Raw genomic sequence first — 24343 nt, 5'->3', positions numbered from 1 at the left:
GCGCGGAGGCGGCAGGACCCGCTGCCCCGGCGCCGTAAAATTACACCGCCGCGCCACCTACAGCCCGTGGGCAGGCGGAGGGGCCGCCGCCGCTGCCGCCATGTTGTTTATAGGCGCCTCGTAGAAACGCGCTTGGCGACCGGAGGCGCCGCGCGAGGGCAGCGGAGGACACGGCTACGGAAACGCCGTAGTGAAGGAAAAGGCGTGGGGCCGGGCACGCGGCGCCGGCCGTACGGGAATCGGGGCTGGTACGGCGGACTGCGCAGCCGCGCTGTGGGGGGTTCTGGGGGCAGGGGGTGCTGCCTGGCAAGTACGTGAGCAACAAACAAAACTATGGATAAGGGTCTTCGGGGTGGGCACCAGCGTGGCACTCCCATTTTACCTCTACGCTTGAGCGGTGGTGCATGTTGTACTCGCAGTCAGTCTTTCCACAAGGTAACACTGTCACAAATTGCACTCTTTAATGAGTAAAACACATACATTAAGTATGAAAGGGTTCTCTCCGTATTTCATTGGCAAAGCTAGAGTAGGACGGGGCCCTCCTGCTGATGGTGGCGCTGCCCTACGCTTGGTCTGAGCCCCAGAGCATTGCAGTGAACTGTTCAGTACCTCCGTGCTGCAGCCAGGAACTGCTGAAGCTTTGCTGTACAAAAAGAGGAAAAAAAGGAAAACATCATCTTCACAATACATGCTGTGTTGAACTGGCTGCAATGCAACATCCAGACCAGATGCAATGCAATGTTTGTCTGAGCACTGGGGGCAGTTGGTTTGCTAGAAGGAGGCCCTGAAGCTTTCCTGATGTGAGAGGGCTCTCACAGCTGTGCACGCCGAGCAACAAGACACTGAAGTCCTTCACACCCCTAGCTGCCATCTGAAGCTTCCAGCCCACTCTTCATTTTGTCTAAAGACTTCCCTTCGCAGCACTGTGATCATAGGTGTGTGAATAGTTGTGTACCATTTGGAGCAAGTCATCAAGATGGTTCCTCAGGTGGAGGTAAACCACGCGATAGTTTTCCTCGGTGCTGGCATTAACACGAGTAGCTCCTGCAGGTCAAAGCAGTGGTAAAGATCTCTGTCAGCTGCATAAAAGCAAGCACATAATAGGTAGTGCAGCAGTAATCTAACACATTGAAAAATGCTTTCCCTTTCTGAAGGAACTGGCAGACCTAAAGTATATTAGGTTTCATTAAGAAGGCCCTTTGTCTCCTTACCGTGTTAAATCTGAAATTTCCAAGAAGTTCACTTCTCGCTGTGCTTGCTTCCTAGTAGCTCTCGGTGGTTGGCATGAGTAAGTGGCCCACCGCAGTTAAACAAAGCACCCCAGACACTCACTTATCTTTCTCCTTTCCTTGCCAAGAAATAACATAATGATAGTAATTGCAACAACTTCAGTACAAGCAGCTATACACCCAGTGGTAGTCCTCAACTGGAAGTAATTGGCACAGCTGTTCTGTGGACCCATGCCAACTGAAAACATGGAAGGATCTGCTCCCTTGAGCCTGCAGAGGGGGAAGAAGCAGAGAGGAATGGAAATGTAGGAAAACAAGTATGCAAATGAATTAATAATGCTTTTTATTATTATTCTTTTTTTTCTTGCCATAGAGCTACAGAAGTCTGATTTTCAATAGCTTCAAAAATACTGAAATAGCCCTTTACCAGGATTATTTCACAAAAAGCTAATGCAACACCAGAGCAAGACATCAATTTTTGCTGTCCACAAAATATTGAAAAATATCCTGTGCTATTTTAAGCTACCATACTCTACTGAACTAAACTAATTCAGGGGAAATGTTTTAGTCATAACAATTAGGAAAATAGGCAGAAATATACTGCTAAAAATGTTTGTTTTATTTTTGTAAGAGAGTAAAAGGACCACATACCGAAGGCAAATGCATTTTCCTACTTCCAATAGAGGAAGCACACATCTGTTGCCTAGGGTTTCTAATTGAAAGTATTTCAATATAACTCATATATTCACAGTCCAGGAGGAAACCATGGATGGGAAAGATGTGTCTACGCTGGCTTTAAATTTGCAAGCATGGATGGATGCTGGCTGGCTGCAGCAGTGCCACATGTAATGAGGCAATGCCCATAACCACGCAATCAGTTGTAGCCAAAGTGATAAACAAGGGTAGTGGGCAATGGAGCAGTCAGCAAACAGGATAGTTTGTTTACTAGCAGACAAGATCTGTGGGATATACAACATCCAAAACTTTGCAAAACTAAACAGAGATATGTAACTCCTGTTTAAAAGACTTTGCAAAGTTGTTGGCCTTGAAGCCCAGACAAAGTTCCATGCCCAGTCAGTACCTTTAGTATGAAAGTGTTTGCAAGCCATTTGTTTGCATCAACTTTCATATTTCCAGTTCTTTGTTTGAGGTTGATATTGTTTTGGCTTAGCTCAGTGGTAGCTTTTTCATCCTCAACATTCTCTCCTTTATCCTTCCAGAGACCATTTCTTTGCTTTTTAGAATCTCACACGAGCGGCTTAAAAATCTTAAATCACATGGTGCCATCTCCTTCACGGCATTTTGGTGGAAGATGGGGTTCAGTCACCAACTGTTCCTCGTGCCAAGAACATGCTGCCCAGGCCTACACATTCGCCCTGGTTCCTGGATGAGTTTGCAGCCTGTGCTGGACCCCATGCTGGCATGCCCCACTGCTGGCTCAGATAAGCATATATAAACTACAGTAACTCCCCTGAATGACTATGTGAGGGATACAGGCAGTGCATGACCCTGAACATATTTTCTTGATGGGAGAAAAATATCACCTTAGTAGTGAGTCCCTTCAAACTGGAGATGGTTCTGTCAACTTTTTTTTTTACAATTATCCTCAAACATATTTAACCTATCTAAAAAGTTTGAGTTGTCAGGAAGAGGAAAAAGTCAACTGCACATCTCTGTACAATGACGTGGCCAGGCACAGACAGTGACAGGAATGACAGATGGAAACAAACCAACTGCTAACATTTGTTCACAAATGATTAGTAAATGCTTACAAGTAATAGATATGCTCACAGAGACTGGCATTTTGGAATGATACACACAGACACACACACACAAAGTTAAATTTCCTGGCTAGTATTTTCATGACAAATAATTGAGTGTACCTGGTCATGTCTTCCTATACAGTCTGAATTCAAAATATTCAACCATAGCCAAATTCAGCTCTGGTTTAATGCAGGAATGTTAGTGGTGGTTTTTGCCAACTATGGTGTTGCTTTGCTATTTTCTTTTTCTTTTTTTTTTAATGGCCTTTAAATTCTTTACTAGTGTTTGCAGGAATGTCAAAGATCTCTGAGGCAAGCTGTTATTTCAGGAATTGAAGTGGCCTTTTTCTTTTAGAAAAGATGGACTGAACTCATGTTCGGTTAGTGATACACTTGCATCACACAGCTGTACTGTGTCTTTTTATTTGGCAGTACTTTTTCTTCCTCCTCATACTTTGAAGATCTTACACTTCCTAGTACAAACATATCTGGACCCTTTAACAGATGTGTGCTTCATGAGATGGACCCTGAGTGGGCACAAGAGGAAGCATAGGAGGGTTGATGCATCGAAAGGGGAAGCTGGAGACAATCCATTTCTTCTCTGTGAGAGTAGGAGAGACATAAATGGTTGGAAGTTGTCCAACACAACAGGTTTTCTGCAAAACATTTCAGTTTCAACAGAAAGACCTGATTCATTGAAATGGAAATGTTTTACAAAAAAGCATCTTCTTCAGTGACCTTTTAGCAGAACTCAGGCAGGATTCCATCAAAATCCACCGGTTACGCTGCCAACACAGTTGGAAGGTTCACCACACTTGCTGTGTGAATCGTATCAAAAATAGGGACTTCGTGACTTCTGAACTCCTGAGCTGCTTTGCCCTCCCATGCCACCTGCCCACGTCACTGATAAAGCAAGATGGAAGGTCACATCTGCCCCATACCAGTTTTGAGACTGCGTGGCCTCAGCACTTGGGAGGAATGACCCCACTCTTGTATGACATCCCTTGGTGACAGCCATCCATTTCCCTTCAAGTTAGACTAAGGTAGAATTTTGACTTACAGAATCTGAATGATGGTAAATCCATCTACCATTGCTGATAAGCTAGTTCAACTATGTTTGATATTCCTGCTGGAAATAGGAATTTATGTCAAACTTGAGCTTGTCTTAGTCTAGCTTTCCATCCCTGGACCACATGCTTTCATCTGCAAGGTAAAAGAGCTCCCTCTTTTCCAGGAGGACATGTGCAGTATAAACTCAAACTCTCCCCAGATATGTTTGCACTGTTTCCCACATGACTAACATTAGAAGTACTGATCTATAGGTCTCTCTTACTCTTTGCCCATCCTCCAGTGTTTGGGGATACCCATTCTTAAAGTGTTTATAAAACGGAAAGTGATGTAGAGAACTCATCAGCTAATTCATCTGAGGCACTTACATTCAAGTTACCCAGCCATTGTTTTGTACTGTCAGATACTCAGTTTTACCTTTCTCTTCAGTAAATGACAAACCTTTGATTGAAGATGCATCATCAGATGGGTTACATCCTGCTCGTGCATTCCTAGTACAGAGAAGGAAGAGCTAATAAGCATTTCTGTCTTTTCAGCACCGTTACATTTTCGTTTCAGGTTCCTTGACATTACTGCCTGGTGCAATACAGCATTTGTAACAGCAAACTGTAAAAGGCTCCTGGTCACTGGTGTCTAGGCAACAGCTGATTTTTTAGGTCACTGATTAACTCTTTTTGTTTTTGTCTACCAGAGTAAGCTGAATTTTAAATTACCCCTTGCCAGGGAACAGGACCTTTGGGTTGAAAGAAATAATTAGCCTTTGTTTTTAAAAACACTGTGGATATTTGAGTGATGCTCAGAGTGAGGTTATCTCCGATGATAACATCAGAAGAAATGATGAGAGAAAAATTCACCAGGTGAAGAGAGTGACCTTAGTAACCACACACTTTTAATAAGGCTTCCAGTTTTTCTTTCCAGAAAATTGGCATTAGCTGTGAATTGCTTTTGTTCTGAATATATTTTAACCACCATGTTCAATCTTAAAAATTGAGTCTTAGCTAACTTCACTCAACCTACTAAGAGCTGCAGAAGCGGCATGATCTTCCCCCAGGTGCTGCAAGGGAAAACAGCTGAGGCTCAGAGATACACCAGATACACCCTGCCTTTGTCGTGTCTCTCCTGCATTTTTTTTTTTTTAATGGGATAGAGGCAGATATTAGGCACAGGATTTTAGTTTCTATTTAAATGGTATTCACCATTACATAAAATAAAGAGAAGTATGCCATGTTAAAGGGAATAAAGTATACAACATTGATTAGAATTAAGATCTCTGTTCAGCGCAGCTTCACAGATTTTGGCTTACCTCCCGAGCTAGAAAACTAGCTTGTCTCGCTTTAAAAAGAGAGGACGCTCTTAAGCTGAAGTGACAGCGAGAGATGCCGTTTACAGCCCTGCAGCGCTCTCTCCCTCTGCGCTCGCGGCTGTCGGAGCCGGCGCGGTGCCCGTGGCGGCAGCTCCCTCCAGCGCCCGCTCGGCGCTTCCCACCCCGCCGCCCCGCTCTGCACGGGGCGTTGCTGCGATCTGTTTTGAGTTTGAGCTTCGAAAATAGGAAGTCTGGGGTCGGATCACGTGTGCAATAATTCGCTCATTTGGAGAACTAATTGTACCTGTGCCATCTGCGCTATCAATCTCATATGTTAGTGTCGGCAAGATTAAGAGCTGGATGCCTGCAGGCTGTTAAGCATTTCATACCTTTAATGCATTATCTGATATTCCCTTTGTCATGTCTAAACGTGATGGGTCTCGTTGTGTTTCCTATTTCTTAAAAAGACAATGACTAACTATTATACATGAGAGAAGTCTGAGTAACATACAGAGGTCTTGAACTGCACAGGGAGGAAAGGCCTGACAGCTGCAACAGTGAGTGCGATCAGAGGGCAGGAGCAGTGCCCTTACCCACTGAAGGGCTCTGTTCTTGTTCTCGAACCTGCTAATTTCCAGCCTTTCTTTTCTAGCTGCTCTGTAAGGCAGCCCAGCCCTGCTTTTCATCTGTTGTTACAAATCTACACGAACCCAAAGCAGAGAAGGAACCTCTCCTGCTGGATGCTGGAAGGGCTTTTCCTGCAGTGGATTACACCCCAGGGATGTTTTTCCCCAAATCCCATTCCTCACATTCAGCTGCAGCCATGTGTGAACCCACCTGTGGCTGTACCTCACAGCAGCCTTCCGGGTGTGTCCTCAGGCAACCTGAACTTGTTTCTTCCTAAACAGTTTCTATTCTAGTAAACCTCCTTTTCAAACTTTAAGCACAATAAAGTCTTATCGGTGGGTGTGGAACAAAAAGAATGATGTTAACACAACTGAATAACGTAAAGAAACAGTGTTTAGCTCCAGTGGTAGAAATTTATAGAAACCAAGCATTGGTCTAGATAATAGGACTGATGTATCTGACTTCTTCCTGAGTTGTAGTCTTTTAAGAAATACTTCCCTGCTTCCCCCTCATGTTTTTCCTGCACTTATTCTCCTTCAAAAAATAAGTCTTCCAGTGTTTTTCACAAAGATCTTCACCTCTACATAATCTTGTAGATCCACACTGGGTCTATAAACCCTCACTCAATGAAGTCCCTAAGACACACAGCAAAGCAGTAGAGAATCCTGATGCCACAAACACTTTTCATGTATAAATGAGAGATATTGGAACTAACAGCTATGGCAGGTCCCTGTATAAACCATTGCTAGTCTTGAAACTAAAATCTGTCTCCCAGAAATAAATCTGAAAGCTTTTTTTCTTGACTGGCTTCATCTCACAGCATTGTTTGCCAGCGCTGGTGTGAGCAGAACATGACTTTCCTTATAAGTCTGGGTGATGGATGGGGCTCATCTCACTCTTCCATCTTGCACTGCTCCCCCCACCACTTTAGGAAAAGAAATGAGCAGAGGAGGGGTCCTGCAGAGTTTTCTATGAGCCTCTGCCTAGCAGAAGAGGCAGATAAGAAGATGGGAGTAGATCTGCCCTGTGTTGCAAAGCCTGTAGAGGGGCTGGGCATATAGCACCGTCTCCCATATTTTCAGCTGATAATACAGAATTTGCTGATGCTGAGTACAGAGGTATCTGATTTGCTGGAGATCACAGCTAGAGTACAGACTCCTTCCCAAGATGGCAGCACCAAGCTATAATGTCATTTGTATTCAGCCAAGTTGTTCTATTTATAATAACCTTTCAGGTGACCCAATCATATACTTGGTGCGGTACTTCTAAAGAAGGAGATTGCTTTCTGTCTTTCCAGTGTATGAAGTAGTGTACTATATAAATACTGCAGCTTAATTACCATCTATTTGGAATGTCAGTTAGGATCAGGTACTGTTTATAAACTCCTGATATTTCACAGTTTCTATCCAGGACCTCTCAAATTTTCATCAAGCTGAAACTTGGCACGTAAGCTGTCAGCACAGATGCTTGGTTTATTCCCAAAATAGAGTGTGTTGAAGTTTTTAAAGGTGTGGAATGGCTTATTTATGCAGTGGTTGCAGATGTTTTAGTCACTTCCAACTAATGCAGAAGCTTACTGTATCACCTCCCTTCCTCCCCCGTTCTCCAACATTACAGTTCTTATCAGCAGAGAATAAGAAGTAATAATCCCAGGGCAGCATCCCCTAGCAACATTCATTAGTAACACTCATTTGGGGTGAAATAGAACTATCCTAATGGATTCGCCAGAAGTGAGAGAGAGAGGGAGAACTCCTCGAGTGGATATAACATCACCCCAAATAATGACATATTACTGACAAAATCCTCAGCACCATAGCCTGCTGCTACCAATTAGGTGAGGAAGAGCCTCCTCTCAGAGATAGCTGTGACCAATGACTTCTTTATTCTACCCCTCTTAGAGAGCAATACTCCAGCTGTTTGTAAAGCAAAGAGAATTTACCAAAAATGTTACAAACAAATATTTTTTAAGATTAGATCTCTTCATCCCATGGAATTCAACTAGCTTCAAAAATGAATAAAGACAAGATTATACATTTGCTCATACATAATGTAATGTACTCACTGCTCAATCATCTTTTTTTTTTGCCTCTGAAGAATGACAGAATTTCAGCATTCATTGGGTACACTTCTTCATAGAGGCATTCATCAGTAATTACTTCATATTATGTTCAGCGATGTCAACAGATAAAAAGACTATATCACTTGGCACTTAGTGGCCAAGATTTAGCAACACACACCTATGGTAATCACGACATGCAGATGTTTTAGGCCTTCCTGTCAGAATGAAGTAATATGAAGAACCTGAGTTAATTTCTTCGGGTTTCAGATAGCTATAGATGAGAACCAATTTATGGCCACGTTTTGAAATCATACCAGCAGGAGCTTGCTTTTCAAACAAATACTCCAGTATGCTGTGAGGAAGGTCACACAGCTCATGCCATCATTTGATGGGAACCTTGTCAGGAGGTCTCCTCCCCTCCTGCTATTGCTCTTGTGAAATAGCAAGCATTTTCTGATCATTATGTGCTCTGTGAACTATTTCTGCAAAAGCTTATTTACAGAAAACTCGGGGATTCACTTTCTTAACTCTACAGGTCTGGAGGTTGATCCATATCATATTTGTTTTAAAAATTTAATCCTCAGTGTTGTACAAATCCGAACTTCAAAATGTTAAATTCACTTGGCAATTAAAAACAAACTAACAAACAAACCAAAACAACAGCAAAAACAAACAAGCAAACAAACCCACAAGGGGTTCTTCTTTGTAAATCCTTTGCTTTTGAAAAGATAAATGAAAAATTAAGGATTGCACCTTTTTCCTGAAGTTTTTCCTAGGGTGGGAGCTTTCAATGTCCTAGGAGTTTCTTCTGTAGCTGTCTTCAAGTGAGACTAATATAAACTGGGGCATTTCCTTTGTAAGTTATCCATGCTGGTGATAGTCAGCAGAGGCTGTAATGCCATGAAAGCTTCCAGACAGTAGAAACAAATTCTGCTGTTTGAAAGAAGCTGTCCACCCTTCCTGCCTTCCAGCTACCAGCTGTCATTCTACCACTTGCCTTCCCTTGTGTGTGCAGGTATGCCTTTTGCCGTCACCTGGTTCTGCTGCAATGAGGGAAAACCAAACAAGGGTGGTAGAACATTCATGAGAAGATGTCCCGATGCTGCAAGGACTAGCAGCAATGCCTGGGCCCAGCAGTCCTTCTGTGTCTGTACTTCAGGCACCAATTCCAGGCTGGCATCCACCCCACTGGTGTAGGTGTTGTACAGTGAAGGGCACCAAGGCTGACCCACAGGGGAGACTCAGACAGGGACCCCTTTGACCTGGGATTTGGAGTCCAAATCCACTTCTGGCACCTAGCTGCACAGGAAGGGAATGCTCACATATGTTTTATATTATGAGAATTGCCCAAAGAAAGTACAGTGTATACTTTTTGCTTGTAGTGTAATTTGACACGTGATACACCACATCAAGTTTCTAGGGCAAAGAATGCCATCCTAGTATGTATCTGATATAATTAAGGATGTATGACTTAATTACCAGCACATGGCAGCAGTCTGAAGTGATACCACTGGAGTGAGATACAACATTGTGGCTTTGCTTTCCATCTAGGGAATTGCAGTATGTGCTAAAAATACTGTTGAGCACATGGGAATACAGAGTGTTATCGCATACGGAGGGGAAGAAGGAATGTCAGATCCACAAGAAGCAACCATAGAAGAGGGACAACTTAGCACTGAATGTTCTGAGGTAAGGCTTTTTAAGTTGCCAGCAAGATAAGCTGGGACTTAGTTGCCATTCTTTATCCCTCCCTCCCTTTTGTCCTTCACAGGATGAGAAAGCAATCTGTTTGGAAGCAAATCATAAGTAAAAAAAAGCTTACAGGTAGGCATGTGAACCATATTATCAGTTTTCTGCCACACGTTTTATCTCTGTAACTCCTTGGGGATGTTGCTTTGTCACAGGAAGAGTCATTTATTATTTAGCTGTGTTTAAAGTCACTCATCTCTGGAGATACATGGAAGAGGATGCTGTTTGATACAGGAGGACTGCGGTGACTCTTGCTCCCCTGCAGCCTGCCATGTGCCCTGGCTCTGCTGTCCCAACTCTGGGTGGCACACAACGACTGTGATTTAAGAGAGCAGCAGAAGAGAAAGGTGTTTCTGAAAACCTTTTTAGAAAAATTACCCACGACTCTTTGTGAAATTCAGATTACAGAGGGCAGCATCTGCTGAATTATTTAGATTTGTACATTCAGGTACTACAATCATATAATCAGAAGAGAGAGTTACTTGTGAAGGACAATAAAGTAATAAACAAAATGTTCTGGATAAATAACTAACCAACATGATGAGATTTCAGCCTTGGAGAGCTATCGAGCTAATTCCTGCCCATTTTACTCATTTGAGTAGTTTCATTAAGAGCAAACTGCTTCTTAGTAAATTGCTAGTTATAATAAAAACAATTAAGCTTGTTGTTTTAGTTCTTCTTGTTCCACATTTTTATAATTCTAGTCATAACCATTAAAACTTGTACTTTCATACTCCCTCTGCTAAACCGCTCAGCTTCCTCGCTCTGTAGGACTCTTTTAGCACATGCAAAATAGTTAGAACACGAGTAAATACATCCAGAACAGGTGCACAAGAGGGACGATGCACCTGTCTGCTCACTCTGCCCACAGGAGGTATGTGGTGCTGCAGAGCTATGAGATCCAGAACCCGGGTAATTCCATACCAAAATGTTGACAGCATCTGATGCACACAAGAGGTATGCTGAACATCCAGAACTGCCTGTCCCACTGAACACAACACCACGAAAAGACAGTAATCATTTAGTTGCCATAAAAAAACAGGCGTGTCTTATAAACATATCTGAAAGGTGCACCCCCCCCCCCCCCCAAATCAACACAGTGATAAAGGCTTTGTAACTTTAATAATTAATTTGGAAAAGTTGCCCTTCCTTTTCTTATCCCTTAAGTAGCAGTATTAACATCATAGTGACTTCTGTCAAGTTGTTTTATTAACCCTACCTTTATTTATTTATTTATTTGTTATGTTTATAATGGTTCTCCATGCTACATCGAGAAAGGGGTGGCTACAAATGTATCGGCTTTGAGCAGCGAGTTTCTTTTAGAAGTGTTGTTTGTTTCTTTTCTTTGTACTATTCAAAAAGCACTTAAAGCCACTCAGGTGAATACCTAGCTAAAAAATCACGATCTTTAATATGCATGTGTACAATACTTACAAAAATCTGAGATATGAGTTAGCAGAATTTTGTATGTTGATGTGGGTGACATTGTCCCTGAACAACCATACATTTAGGAAGTGGCTGGAAGCTGTTTGTCCTGCCCATGAGAGGTGACACTCCAGAATACTCCTTTGTGCCTGTTCTACTCAGTAGCATTGCTGAGAGGTAGATTGGCTCTGTGTGCAGTGTGACAGCTACGGAGGGAACAAATTCTCTTTACTGCAATTGTGTATGAAAGAGGAAAAGGAAGGTAAGAAAGACTGGCAATCTGCATGGTGCAGAAAACTCTAAATGAATGCTAACAGTTGGAAATAAGGAAATAGGCTGCTCAGCAATCTGAAGGAAGAGTTTGCAAGGAAGATAAGAAAGAGGAGTTTATTCCTGTTTTCTAGCAAAAATATAATTTCCACAATATAGAGTCCTTGTTCTATATTTTTACAATCTGGTGAGAAATGCTCTAGGAAACTAAAGGCTGTTTAGTGACTCTGAAGTATTTAATCCTTACTTCTTGCATGCTTGATGAACAGTTATGGAAACCTCTTGGATGGGCCTAAAGATGGAACCTCTGGATTAAGGAGGGAAATGTGGTCTGTGTTAAGGCTGAATGTGGTCCTGCCAATGTTCTTCACTGTACATTGTTGTGGGGTTCTGCAGCCAGAAACACAGCACTTCTGGCTCTAGTGCACATTTTTCATGAGAGTCAGGCAGAGGACTATGCCTGAGCATCTATGCATCATAGCAAACACATCCCAAACTGAAAAGGTCTCTTGAGTCTGTGTACTGCATCACGTCCTGAGGCATACTGGAGCTCCTATATGTTTCTGCAACACAAGTAAAAATTATGGATGATAACATATTGCTGAACAACTGAAAGCACAGGTCAAGGACACAAGACATTCTTATCCCTGTAGTTTTCCATTTGTTCATGTTACAGTGACTATCTGCTCCTATGGCTTGTTCCTGTCTGGTGAGCAAAGCACTCACTGTGTTGAACGTGGGGCTCATGTGAACTCAGCTCACATGGGAAAGCAGATTCCAGAGGGCAAGTTGAGTTGTACCACAGTGCCCTTTAGTTTCTGTGGTATAAATCTAGACCCATTTAATTTAAACAGTTCTGCCTAAAATCAGTGGCATGGTGGAGTTTTTGCTGAAAGGTGTTTGAAAAGGGACATAAAAAGTTAGTGATATGAAGTGAAAACTATAAATGGTGTGAACCTTGTTTTCTTTTTCAAAGTAAAATTAAATGTATGCAATCTAATTTAAAATGACAAGATGCTTTTGTAATGGATATATAACACCTCATTTTAGTAGGAAGTCTCACTGAAAATCTTTTCCGCTACCAAACAGACGTTTGGATGACATTGCCTGGCAGCTTGCTACAACACAGTACAAAGGGAATTTTTCAAACACTGCCCCAGTATGAGGTTGTTTTTGTTTTGTTTTGTTTTTGTTTTTAGTTGAGATCTTATTACTATAAAGCCAGTCAACTGAGAAGAATTTCTCATGATTTGATGGTAAGAAATCTTCCAGAACAGTGCTAACCAATACTTGGGTCAGTCTTGCTAGTTTACATTACTTAATATCTCACAATACATATTGCTGGAATGAGAGAAAGGACTTAGGTATACATTTCAAACATTTCCTTCTGAGTTTTGGTCAGCCTCATATGACTTGCAAGAGAAATGTGATGGGATTAATCAACAGTACAAACATGGCAAGCTGCAGCTCAAGGCTTTAAGTTAAAAAAGAAAGCAAAACCAAAACAACACTTTCTTCTCCTCTCCCCCTCTTTTTTCCCAACTAAGTGTTCAACAGACAAGAAGAAGTCTTGGAACAATTTCCTTTTTTGACACTTCTAATTTAAACGACTTACTAGAAATTAATATTTCATGGAAAATCAGTACTCTGCTCTTTAAAGCTTCTTCTCTTTAGTGCTAATTATTTCAACAAGACCTATACTAAAGGCAAATCCTGTCACTTCTCTAGATTGTCTGCAAGTACATTACAAAACTAGCTTCATACAACAGTTGAAGTTCTTATGTCTGGTGTTTCCTAATTTTTACTTTCTAGAAACTCCCACTTAAAGAAGTGACATAGTTTAAAGTGACACAGAGTTTGGAGTTAGAGCTAGTTAACCAGCTACACACACAGAACTAGTTAGCCAGCTACAGCCTCATTAGTTGGAAAAAAAGAACAAAAAGAAAAGAAAAGAAAAAAGCAAGACTACTAAAATCCTTATCTTCTTCACTCTTGAAGCCAAAGCAATCTCCAATTTCCGTACTAGAAATTCCAAAGGCAATATGTATAAATAAAGTCACATTTAACCCTCCAGGTCAGTTTGAAACCATGTACTGATTGAGAAAGACAGCACAGCCTGTTCAGACACCTGTAAGTGTGAAGCTAAGAAACTACGTTTCTGCTAGACTTCACTACTCTTGTCTGAATAAAAACAAAGTGAAGAAAACTCTCTAGCTGTAATAATTTCACAGTCTGATGGGCCCAGAGGTAATAAAACAGCCTTCTAACACTTTTGCAGAGATACTGTCATTTGATCAAATGGAAAGCTGGGAATCTTTTCCACACGCCTTGACCAAGATCAAGACAACTCTGTGTACAGCCAGATGTTCATAGCCCAGGTTGTCAGTGTTTCAGATGTACTTTTGGAAGCTCTTGCCACAACCCCTTAAAATGTTGTGCACATTGAGGTAAATGTGTAAAGCAAAGCCCACGCTCTTCATCTCACCCTCTGTAGCTCCTTCGTCTTCATCTGGTCACACTGAACATTCAGCAGACCATTTCTCATGAGCTGCAACTAGGAAAGGGCCCTCCTGTGTCCTGGCTTCTTCTTGACCCTCACAGATGACCTGAGCATCCAGGTGGACCCTTGCATTTGGAACCTGAATAACAAAAGCAGATGTGAATGTCCTACACTGTAGGCTCTGCAGTAACACAGCACAGTCTCACAGAGGCATTCGGCTTGTCCCTTGCTGGTATAACCCTCCAGGTGAGAGCATTAAGTGTTTAAGGCTTCTCTCTATTGCTGAAATAGCAAAAAGTAAGCAACAAACAGTATGAACAACAGTGGTATTAATCTCTGCACTTGTGTCATGAGCAGCCTGAAGCTGGGGAAACACCTCAAAGGAGGAAAAAGCTGGAATTCCATATTTCCACTCTTTGTCCTCCAACCTCTGAGCTGAGTGCCCAAGATTAATTTTGTCTTTTTAAAATTGCTATTCACAGGAACCAGACTTCACTGCTTCTGATAATACAGACAGCTTTTCCCTCAATAGCCATAGATGGCCTTTACAGAGCATCTTCTGACTGAGAGCTGGAGAGCTTTGCTTGCTCTGAGCTTTACATGCTCTTACAACTTCCCGCGACCAATCTCCCAGGTGCCTGGCATCTTTATTTCCAGTAATCAGGCATATGAAACAATTCAATTCAAGTTTTATGAAGTGCGGCTTTCTATAAGGATGGAGTTATCATCACAAAACAAACTGCTGTTTATTATCAGACTCTACAGATTCTGACAAGTTTATTACTTTTAGATGTGGAACTTAACTAATTCCTATTCCTTGACTATTACAAAAGTGACTATGGCCTCTTAAGCACTTAATAAAAATGATGAAACAACAAACTAGATGAAAAGAAAGGAAATGCTGTAGGATTAGCTCTGCATTTAAAATGAGCTTTTACTATATTATTTAGCAAACACAAGGGTAAATGCTTGTCAGATGGTTCTTTTGAAAGAGCAGAACAAGTAGGACAATTTGGGAGAAATGTTATGTTTAGGATTAAGTCTTTTAAAGGAAAATCCCTTATAACACTGTGGCTGAAAACAAACAAGGCATAATGTTTTCCATTTGTCCATATTCCCTTATCCTGTCCCCACAGACCACTGTGAAGTGATGATCTTCAAGTGCAAAAGATCATTCCTCTATTTTGCATGACGAAACATTTCCAGTAGTTTTATGGCATTCAATATCACTATTTATAAACAAAGGCCAGATTGAACTATCTGTGTTCACAGCTCCTTAGCTTTTATTCTCAGCCCTTCTCAATTTTTCCTCAGTTTTATCCCACTTGTGACCATATAAACTACATGAGCAATTGTGCTTCTGTCAGGCTGGTGACCCTGCTGGAACTGCCAGAATCAAACTGGGCTGATAAATCTCAGTTTGGTAGCTGCTGCCAGACATAACAAGGACACTCACTGATGTCAGTGAAGCTCTATGTGAAGCGAGGTGCCCCTCCAGGGGAGTAAATGTATCTCATGTTGTTCGGCTTGCTAGCAGTTTGAAAGTCAGGGGAGCAACAGCAGACAATTATTAAGAAGTCTTTTTGAGTGGTTAAACACTTATTATAAATACTTACATTAATTAGGCAAAGACTAAGTCAATTAAAATGATTCTTCACATGAAAGCTAATGCACAGCAATGAAAAAAATCACATATTCCAACAGAAAATCCATCAGTATTTACCTCCTTCTGGTAATACAGTCATAGCTTAGGCTAAGCTCATCATAAAACTTAAATGAACTGGAAAAAAGAACATTTTGTTTTGCAACTGTTAAAAACAATTGACTATGATGTAAAGTTCCCATCGGCTCTGGCAGCAAGTCCTTGTTCCTTTAAACTCTTATGTACACACTTTTTAATCTTTTGTAATAGGGACTTAAAAATACATCAGTTTGACTTAGTTTGAATGGGAATGATGCTATCTGGAGAGTAGTGTTTGAAAAAGATTGTTTGCAAGGTTGTACTGGGTGACAGCCGCTCATAGGTCTGTCAAAAATCTGAAACATACACTCACTCTGGGAAAGATTGGAACAGGGAAGGAAAGTAAGGTGATGCAGGTCCCCGAGCTGCATCTCCAGAGTCCTATGGCACATAACCAGGCCCGTGGGCAGGTCCAGAGCACACCAGCTTTCTCCACTAGCAGAAATCCCAGAATAGATCTGATACAGAGCAACAATAATTCTCACTTCATCTGTGCTGCTTAGCAAATAAGCTTGCTTAACTGATTTTTCTTGAATCATGTTTTGAACTAAAATAATTCTTGCTTCAGAGAAACTAGAGTAGGGGAATATCCTACATGCACGAACAACTGATAAGATGAAGAAAATGACTTCCATGTGTATGTGATTATTATGACTTCTCTTTAAAAAGAGTGCTGTTAACAAATGCACAATCCAGTTTATTAACTGAAATTGGCTGAATTACAGCTTGAAAATAAGATACACATGGTGAAAATTACCATACTTCACAACGGTTAGTCCTTTAAAAAGTCTAGTTCATATGTTTCTCCCTGTATGAATTGGAGTCTTTTTAGCTTGCCTCACTAGTAGATTTTCAGAAGCATCTTTTCAGAATGCCTATGCAAGCCTGACCACTGATTCATCACAGCAGAGCAGACCTAGGATCTATCACTTGCATGAGTTCAGGTAGCAGTCTCAAAGGTAGACTTATTTCTTTATATAATTTATTTTTAACATGAGCTTTCAGATAAAAGCTTCTCTACTCAGAATTAAGAGAAAAGATCCTTTTGGGCAGCAGCAGTAGCTGGCATTTAAGGCACTTGTAGAATGGTCAGCCAAGTTCTTGCTCTGTTGCTTGGCCCAAGGACTGTTGCCTTATTGGTGTATAACCCCTGAGCACAAGGCCACTGGCCATTTTGGAGCAAGCCTCTCTCAGAGTGTCAGGAGGAGAAAGCTCTCACACTACAAATCTGACAATTCAGTGCGTCATGTGGTTTATGAGTGCTCTGTGCTGGGATGTACTGGTCAGAGGGAAGGGAGTAAGATAGATCCTGTGGAAAGGATCAGTGATACAGATCTGAACCAGAGCACCACATTCAACCTAAACAAATGACTACTGTTGCAGAGTTTGGACAGATGGCTGGCAAAACCAGCCAGAGGCAATTCAAAGATAATACTCATGTGATGTCCCACTTCCCCACATTAAGGAAATGCATGTTTATCCACTACTGGCACTAGTCCAGCACTGGGCTAGGACATTAGAAGGACTCAAGCAGAAAGCAGGGATGAGTCTGTCTCTCAGACTTCACTCGCAGAATGCAAGAATGTATCAGATATAAAAAAATGAAGAAGCTTTTTTTTTTTTTTAATTTCCCCCTACAAGATTAAGTTGTGGAACTCACTGTTGCATGGTGTTGGATGTAAGTCTAAACAGGGTAGCAAAAGAAATTAAAAAATGTAAATGGCTGAGACTACTAAACATGATAGACAGAATGTAATCTTGGATTCATGAACTTCCCAAACTACTGAAAGATGCATCAGGAAAATCAGAGAATCATAAAGGCTGGAAAATACTTCTAGAATCATCAAGTCCAATCATCAGCCCATCCCCATCATGTCCCAGATGTTCCTCAGTGCCACATCTACGCAGCTCTTGAATACCTCCAGGGACGGTGACTCCACCACCTCCCTGAGCAGCCTGTTCCAATGCCTCACCACTATTTTTGATTATCCATCCCACAGCCCACAGTCCAGATATTTCAAGAAGATCATGTAGGTCCTCTAGCCCATGCAAATATACATGCTGCTTTCCTTCCTGCACCATCTCAGAAAGAATGTACATTGTAGGTACTGCAGCTGAATCATACTTCAGATATCGGGTCTGGTAAGCTTCAAGCCAATAACAGAGAGCAGAACAGCCACCTACCTGTCTAGCCACAGAATGAAACTTTTTTGTTCACTTCACTTAGTTATGAGGTGGGGCAGCGACAGGACTGTTTAAACTAAGATAGGGGAGATTCAGGTTAGATATTAGGAGGAAGTTTTTCACACAGAGGGTGGTGACACACTGGAACAGGTTGCCCAAGGAGGTTGTGGTTGCCCCATCCCTGGAGGCATTCAAGGCCAGGCTAGATGTGACTCTGGGCAGCCTGGTCTGGTGGTTGGTGACCCTGCACATAGCAGGGGGGTTGAAACTGGATGATCACTGTGGTCCTTTTCAACCCAGGGCATTCTATGATTCCCAAGGCCTGGTGATGCTGCAGGATATTGGAGAGAGACTTCTTGTACAGCCAACATTGTGCTGAGCAACTATTCTGCTATGGACATAAACCTGGGACCCAAATCTGCCCCAGGCCTATGGTAATTGCCAACACAACAACCAGTGATGAGATAGTGCTTTGCAGACATTATTGAAGCAATAAATTTTGGGTATTGCTAATCCTATCCTGGAATAACTAACACCCAAGAAGGAGAAAATTACCTTTCCCATCATATCATGTGACCTAGAAAACTAGTGAAGCATGACAACAGATAAGAACAATCACACAAGTAAACCTCTGTATCTGATTGACTCCAATACCAATGGCTCATGGTTAAAGCAGCTGGAAAAACATGACGATAAAATGTCAAGTTTAAAGCTAAAGGAACTAACCCTGGCCTCAGCTGGGATTCTCAGGTGGCATCTCCATGACTAGAAAGCTCTACTTACTTCAACCCAAGTTGACCCAACCCAACTGCATTTACAGGCAGAAAGGAACACCTCATGAAGGAGCGATGGCAGCTCTGTCCACCTTCCTGTACAGCATAAAGATGGCCATGCATCAGGTTAGCTCATCATGCTACACTCTGTGCTTCAGCGGGGGCAGTAAGAAGCTACTTTCCATGCAATACATGGGCTAAAATTACACTGGGGCCATGCCAGTCCCCACCTGCCCTGAGCTGGTCAGTAACAGGAAGATTTTTCCCTGTCTTATGTTACAACCTTCCTCTAGTTGCCAGAAAACTTCAGATTATTTTTGGGTTTGGTGCTGCCTCTAATATTACTTTTCAATAAAGTGAAATAAATTGTTGCTTGCAAAAGGGATGGAGTTAGAATTGAACCTATCATAAATCTTATAGAAAAAGCTGTTCAAATGACATCAGATAGGAGGGTGACTTGAAAACTCTCTGAAGGACCTTAAAATACAGTATGAGGAGAGATGCCATCCAGTAACCCCTCTAGTTCTACTGGCATTCACAAACACACAAGACAGCAACACAGGAGGGATCAGAAAAGATGAGAAAGAATAATGAGGGAAGGACCCAGGAAAGTGAGTGTTCCCATCTCTCTCTCTACTTCATTTCAATCTATAAAGCCAAAGATTGCTTTCTTTTTTGTAGAAAAATGAAAGAAAGTCCTGCTCTGTTCAGTTTCAAAGTGTGATCTTCTCATACCAGCGATCTGCTCAGACAAGCAGAACACTTCAGATAAATCTTTATTAGTGGCTTTTTTCCCACCTTTTCTGTAGGGCTCAATAAATGGTTGAGATATTTCTTGGACAAATAATAGCTGATCTTCTGCTATGCCTCTGGGTTCGTGGCTGTTAATTGGTGACAGCGATTAAAAATTATTGCCTTGCAAATTGTTTTCTTTACCAGACTAGTTCATGGGTTGGAAGGAGGCAAAGGTGAACAGGGCCATGGCGTGCAGTGCATTTCTCAGGTTGGCAGCCAGCACTAGCACTATTGCTGCTATTTCTTCCTTCCTGTGAAGGCTGTGCGTGGAGCAACACTCTGCAGCAGGACTGGAAGCATGCAGCTCCTGTCATGGCATCTCCAAAGTGCTGGCATAGCAATATTCCCTATGTGTTTGTGTCCTCATCTTCACTGCTGGCTAAGCTAAGCCAGGAGCAGCTTTATGGCCTGCTGGGTGGGTCAGCAGGACATCATGACTAGGGTTTCACAGCAAGCCCCAGCAGGCTCCTGGTGGCAGTGGCTCTGGCATAACTTTCACTAAAATTAATGGAAACAAAACCAGATACAAAGTGATTTACGGAAACAAAGCCCCCAGACCGTAATTTCTAAAACTTTTTCTTTGATACAGTGCCATGGAAGCCATGAGAACGTCTGCTAAATCCTTTACAAGACTGAAGGTGGCACACAGCAGAGGGAAGACACTTGAGAGTGAGCCTGCTATGACAATTTCTACATCATTCAAACTTCAGCAACTGTTTGGCATCTGTTTGACATTTCTTCAGGATCTATAGCCACAATCTGTTCTTTTGAGAGCAAGCATGGACATTCTTGAACTGAAACAGTTTTCCAACCAACACTGCAGGGGGGCTTAAAAAAGAAAAGTCACTTATCCCTTACATAATTAAGGGAAACTCACAATGAGAAAATCCTAACAAATACTTCACTTTCATACAAAAACTCCAAGGAAAGAAGAGCAGATGATTGAGTATAGTCCACACCAAGAAACAATCTTTAAGAGGAATGAAATGTTAGATTACTTTCAAGGATACCCTAAGCCAATATTACTGTAAAAATGGCTGTGTCTTGTGCTAGCATTCCAAATTTAACTGGAAGCAGAATTGTGCCACAGTGATGTAACCGTTGCTGTAAATACTTTATATTGGAGAAATGAGTTATTCGTAGCTAATAAAAACATGCAAAGACAGCACACTTTCCAGGTCAGCATTACATTTCACCCCTAATTTTTCCTTTTTTCACACGCCCTGCACATTTTTTTCTTTCTGGAGTCTGGAATCCTTGGGAGAGATGGTAGTCAGGCTCTACATCAGCCCAATAGTCTAAACTTGTCCTTTTTTTGGAAAATGAGACCAAAGAGTTTAATGATTTACAAGACAACACCTCTGCTTGAGGCCTTCCTTCAGCTTTTATTAACAAAAGGTGCACATCTTTGGTGAGAGGCACCGCAGAGGCATATTTAACAGAAAGCATCAAACAGATGCAGTCTGGGGACTTCATGTATTACTCATTTAGAAATAGTTGAAAAGTCTAACTCTTAAAAAAAACTTCAGCATGTTATGGCAAGCCAAACAAGAAAAAAACAAACAAACAAACAAAAAAAACCTGCATTCTCTCAGGAATCTGTCTAAGGAAGTTATGGGTGTAACTTCATCTCTCTTTGGCATTGGTGAAAATCCATAGCAGGAAGTACTGCGGAATGTCCCTGGGGAAACTTACAGAAACAAAAGCTATAAAGTTAAAAGAAGTTATAGATAAGAGAACTGATATAAATCCTTCGGAGAAATGAATCTCCTGTTAGGTTGAAAGTCTAGAAGACAGGTTTCCTCCTGGAATTAACAGCTTATTGCAGAAAAAGAAATGAAACACTATAGCAGTGATGGGTTCCCCCAGAGTGATTCTTGGGACTTCTCACTTGGAAAAGGAGCGAGAGGAATTTTCTTTTCCCCATGCTGATATTTTTTTTTAGTTATGGCTGCAATGGCAATTAAGGAGACAGAAAGAACTTATAAGCCACATGGGGATATAATCAGGGTTCTGTGACTGACCACTCTTTTTACAGTTTGTATAAGATGTGCAAGACTCCACAACACGCCCACCTCACCACTGATGGATCCCAGTGCTGCTCGCACCACGATGCCATGAAAGCCCATACTTCCTGCTGGGGAGATCCAGTCCCAGCAGACTTCAGACAACATTCAAAGGATTTGTGTGGTCTGGACTCTGAACCTATTTTTCTAAGAGTTGGAGTTACCTGGTTGTCTACTAAGGAACAACATTTTCAGATTTTTGTCTGAGTATTCAGTACAGAATTCATTGGAATAAAAAAAAAAAGCAGATATGTGCTAATAAAAATTTTAATGTCCAGTATCTGATGTAAGTATTTCTGCAGCATCATTAAAGCCCCAGGGACTGACTGATCCAGGTAGTATTGACAATAATTGCCTAATAGCACTACAACAGCTCCTCAGGAAGATCCCACATTAAACCTCCCTTGCTGGCAGACTGAGGAGGGAAGAAGCTCACGCAGAAATTCTCCTTCCTACACCCAAATCTTTAGGATGTCATGTGAACCTAAGCATGTGAAGAATACAGCTTTCACCCACAGATGGCGATGAACACAATCCGTGTCTTCAGAAAGATAGAAAATTACATATTTAGATGCAAAGAAATGCCAGCATATACCCTGAGGAAAGGGGATCCGTGTTGTGTTGAAACAGAATAATCAATTTGGCATGAAAAAGCTAAGAGTCAGATTGGTATAACATCTCATCTGTCCGCTCACCAGGCTCCTGTGCAGCACAGAAAAGTGCAGACTCCGACAAGAGCACTGCCTCATCCTAAAAAGGCAGAGCTGTCTGCTGGCGGCATAGTCTGGATGCCTTCTATATGAACTAATGCAAACCATCAGGAGAGCCGCTTCTGTGCGGCTGAGGAGCCCTATCAGCTTTCCATCAATAACAAAGTATGGTCATCCTTACAGAATTATTCGTGCTGAGTTGCACATAAATGCTGTGCTCGTAGGCATGCCGTATGAAAATCTCACGTTACAAGAAAAGGCACTTACCGATGTCCTGGGTTACCCTCTGCATCTCCTTTGACTGGAAAGCACAGGGAAAAAACACAGTCATCATACCTGAATAGCAAGCATTATTTCTGCTCAGGGAATATGAAATTATTGCAAATATTTGATTTATTTCTGCTTCTGCAGTAAAATGTTTCTGCTTATTAGTTTGACTTGTCAGGACTTCTCTTTGTTTAGATTTAACCTGATATGACTGAATCCCTTAGAAATAATAGATGTGCTTTGGAAAAGAAGCTACAGCTCAGAAGGGCACCTATCCAAAGAACCATACCTCTGCCTACTGCTGAGAGGAGATGGCAGGGTATCTGCTGAGGGAGGAGCTGTGGCTCCCTTGTTTTGAAGAAATTTCTTTATTTCTTGATATATTTATAACATTCATATCCACTACTTTAATGTGTTTCAGAGTGAGCCAGATCTCCCTACTGACGTCAAGAGGAGCAGCTGAAAACAGGCCAATAACAATTTTTAGGCTTTAAAGCAGGCTCTGTGGCTGTTCAGGAAGGAGGAGATTTCTTGTTACAAGCACAAATAAGAAGAAAGCCATTTACAAGAAAGAAACTCAGTAAATCATGTCCAAATTATCCATGTTTTGCTGTAGCTCTTATATTTTGTTGCCAAAATAAGGATCCCTCCTGCAGCAAGTTTTCCATCTGAATTATTTGGAGATTTCCTTGATTAAGGATCACAAGTAAGGTTTACTCTAAATCTTTGTTTTGATCTGCATTTCTATTTTTGTCTATCAGTGGGCTTTTTTCATTCAATCAGAAATACCCAACACTGTAAAATGAAAATGAACTTTCAGCCAGTCTACCACATTTTACTGGTTTATTTCAACAAATATTAACCCCCTATGCAAAACACAGTGACGTTTAGAAATTGTGCTAGGGGTTATGTTAAAGCAGTGGGTGAGCATTTCCCACGGCCTGCAATAATCAAATGGGGCTCTACTGGTTCTTAATCCCTCCCCATGCCCTCCTCCCAGGTTGCTTCCTGGAACAGGGTATTAGTGGCTGGAAAGAAAATAACAACCTGTGGTGAGGGAAGGAGAATGTGCTGCAGTGCTCCCAAGTGAATAGCACTGCAACTAGAGATTCTGATTAAACAGTGATGTTTATCTGCGAGAAGAAGAAAGCCTGAGCTCATTCAGCTCAGTTTTTATGAGGTGGTTTATTTTTGTTTATCATCGCTGGGGTTCCCTATGGTTTGTTTGCAATTAATTTTCAATTCAGAGGAGATGCTTTCCATTTATCATCAGTTATGCAGGAAACGATGGCCCAGACATTCACATGCAGAAAGGACGCCCTCCTACAAACCTGCCAGTTCCTCTAAGCAAAGTTTTGCAAAGACGCAAGATACACAAGAGATTAATCAGACCATGCACAAGTATGCCTCTATAGCTAATGAAACAGAAAAGAAGACGAAATATTTCGACCGGGCTCTATACTACCTGATCTAGCTGTAGATGCCCCTGTTCATTGCAGAGGAGTTGGACCAGATGGCCTTAAATTGGCCCTTCAAACTCAAACAATTCTATGAACCTATGATTCTTAAAGGTACTTTAAAATATGTTCTAATGAATGCATATACAGACAGCCAGTATACTCAGGCCTGCCATCTCCTACAGATAGGTCTTTTGTCTACCACCGAACCGCATTCCTCAAACTCATTCACCTCCCTTTCTCACACAGACAAGGACAAATGCTGACACATCAGCATTTTGCATGACAGAAATTGTCAGCTGTGGCCACCTCTGCACTTTTTCTCCTTTGGGTAAAGAATTTCATTGCCCTGCACCA

General features: G+C 41.7%; 2 long non-coding RNA genes across 3 annotated transcripts; one reads left to right on the top strand and one right to left on the bottom strand.

The window, feature by feature from the left end:
* The first annotated feature begins 311 nt into the window (after positions 1-311).
* LOC107053662 lies at positions 312-11118 on the top strand. 2 transcript variants are annotated; one of them, XR_005861008.2, is made up of 4 exons: positions 312-435; positions 9601-9738; positions 9821-9873; positions 9954-11118. It is a non-coding gene; the product is annotated as an uncharacterized LOC107053662 (long non-coding RNA). The 2 variants fall into 2 exon arrangements; XR_001467121.4 differs by having other exon boundaries at positions 314-435; positions 9975-10470.
* LOC124418398 lies at positions 10849-18862 on the bottom strand. Its single transcript, XR_006939693.1, has 3 exons — positions 18753-18862; positions 13979-14132; positions 10849-12056 (listed from the first exon to the last, which is right to left on the bottom strand). It is a non-coding gene; the product is annotated as an uncharacterized LOC124418398 (long non-coding RNA).
* Positions 18863-24343: the final 5481 nt, after the last annotated feature.

This window comes from Gallus gallus, chromosome 6, assembly GCF_016699485.2.
Source record: "Gallus gallus isolate bGalGal1 chromosome 6, bGalGal1.mat.broiler.GRCg7b, whole genome shotgun sequence".
NCBI classification, from domain to species: Eukaryota; Metazoa; Chordata; class Aves; order Galliformes; family Phasianidae; genus Gallus; species Gallus gallus.
This window is presented reverse-complemented; position numbering and strand designations above follow the sequence as displayed.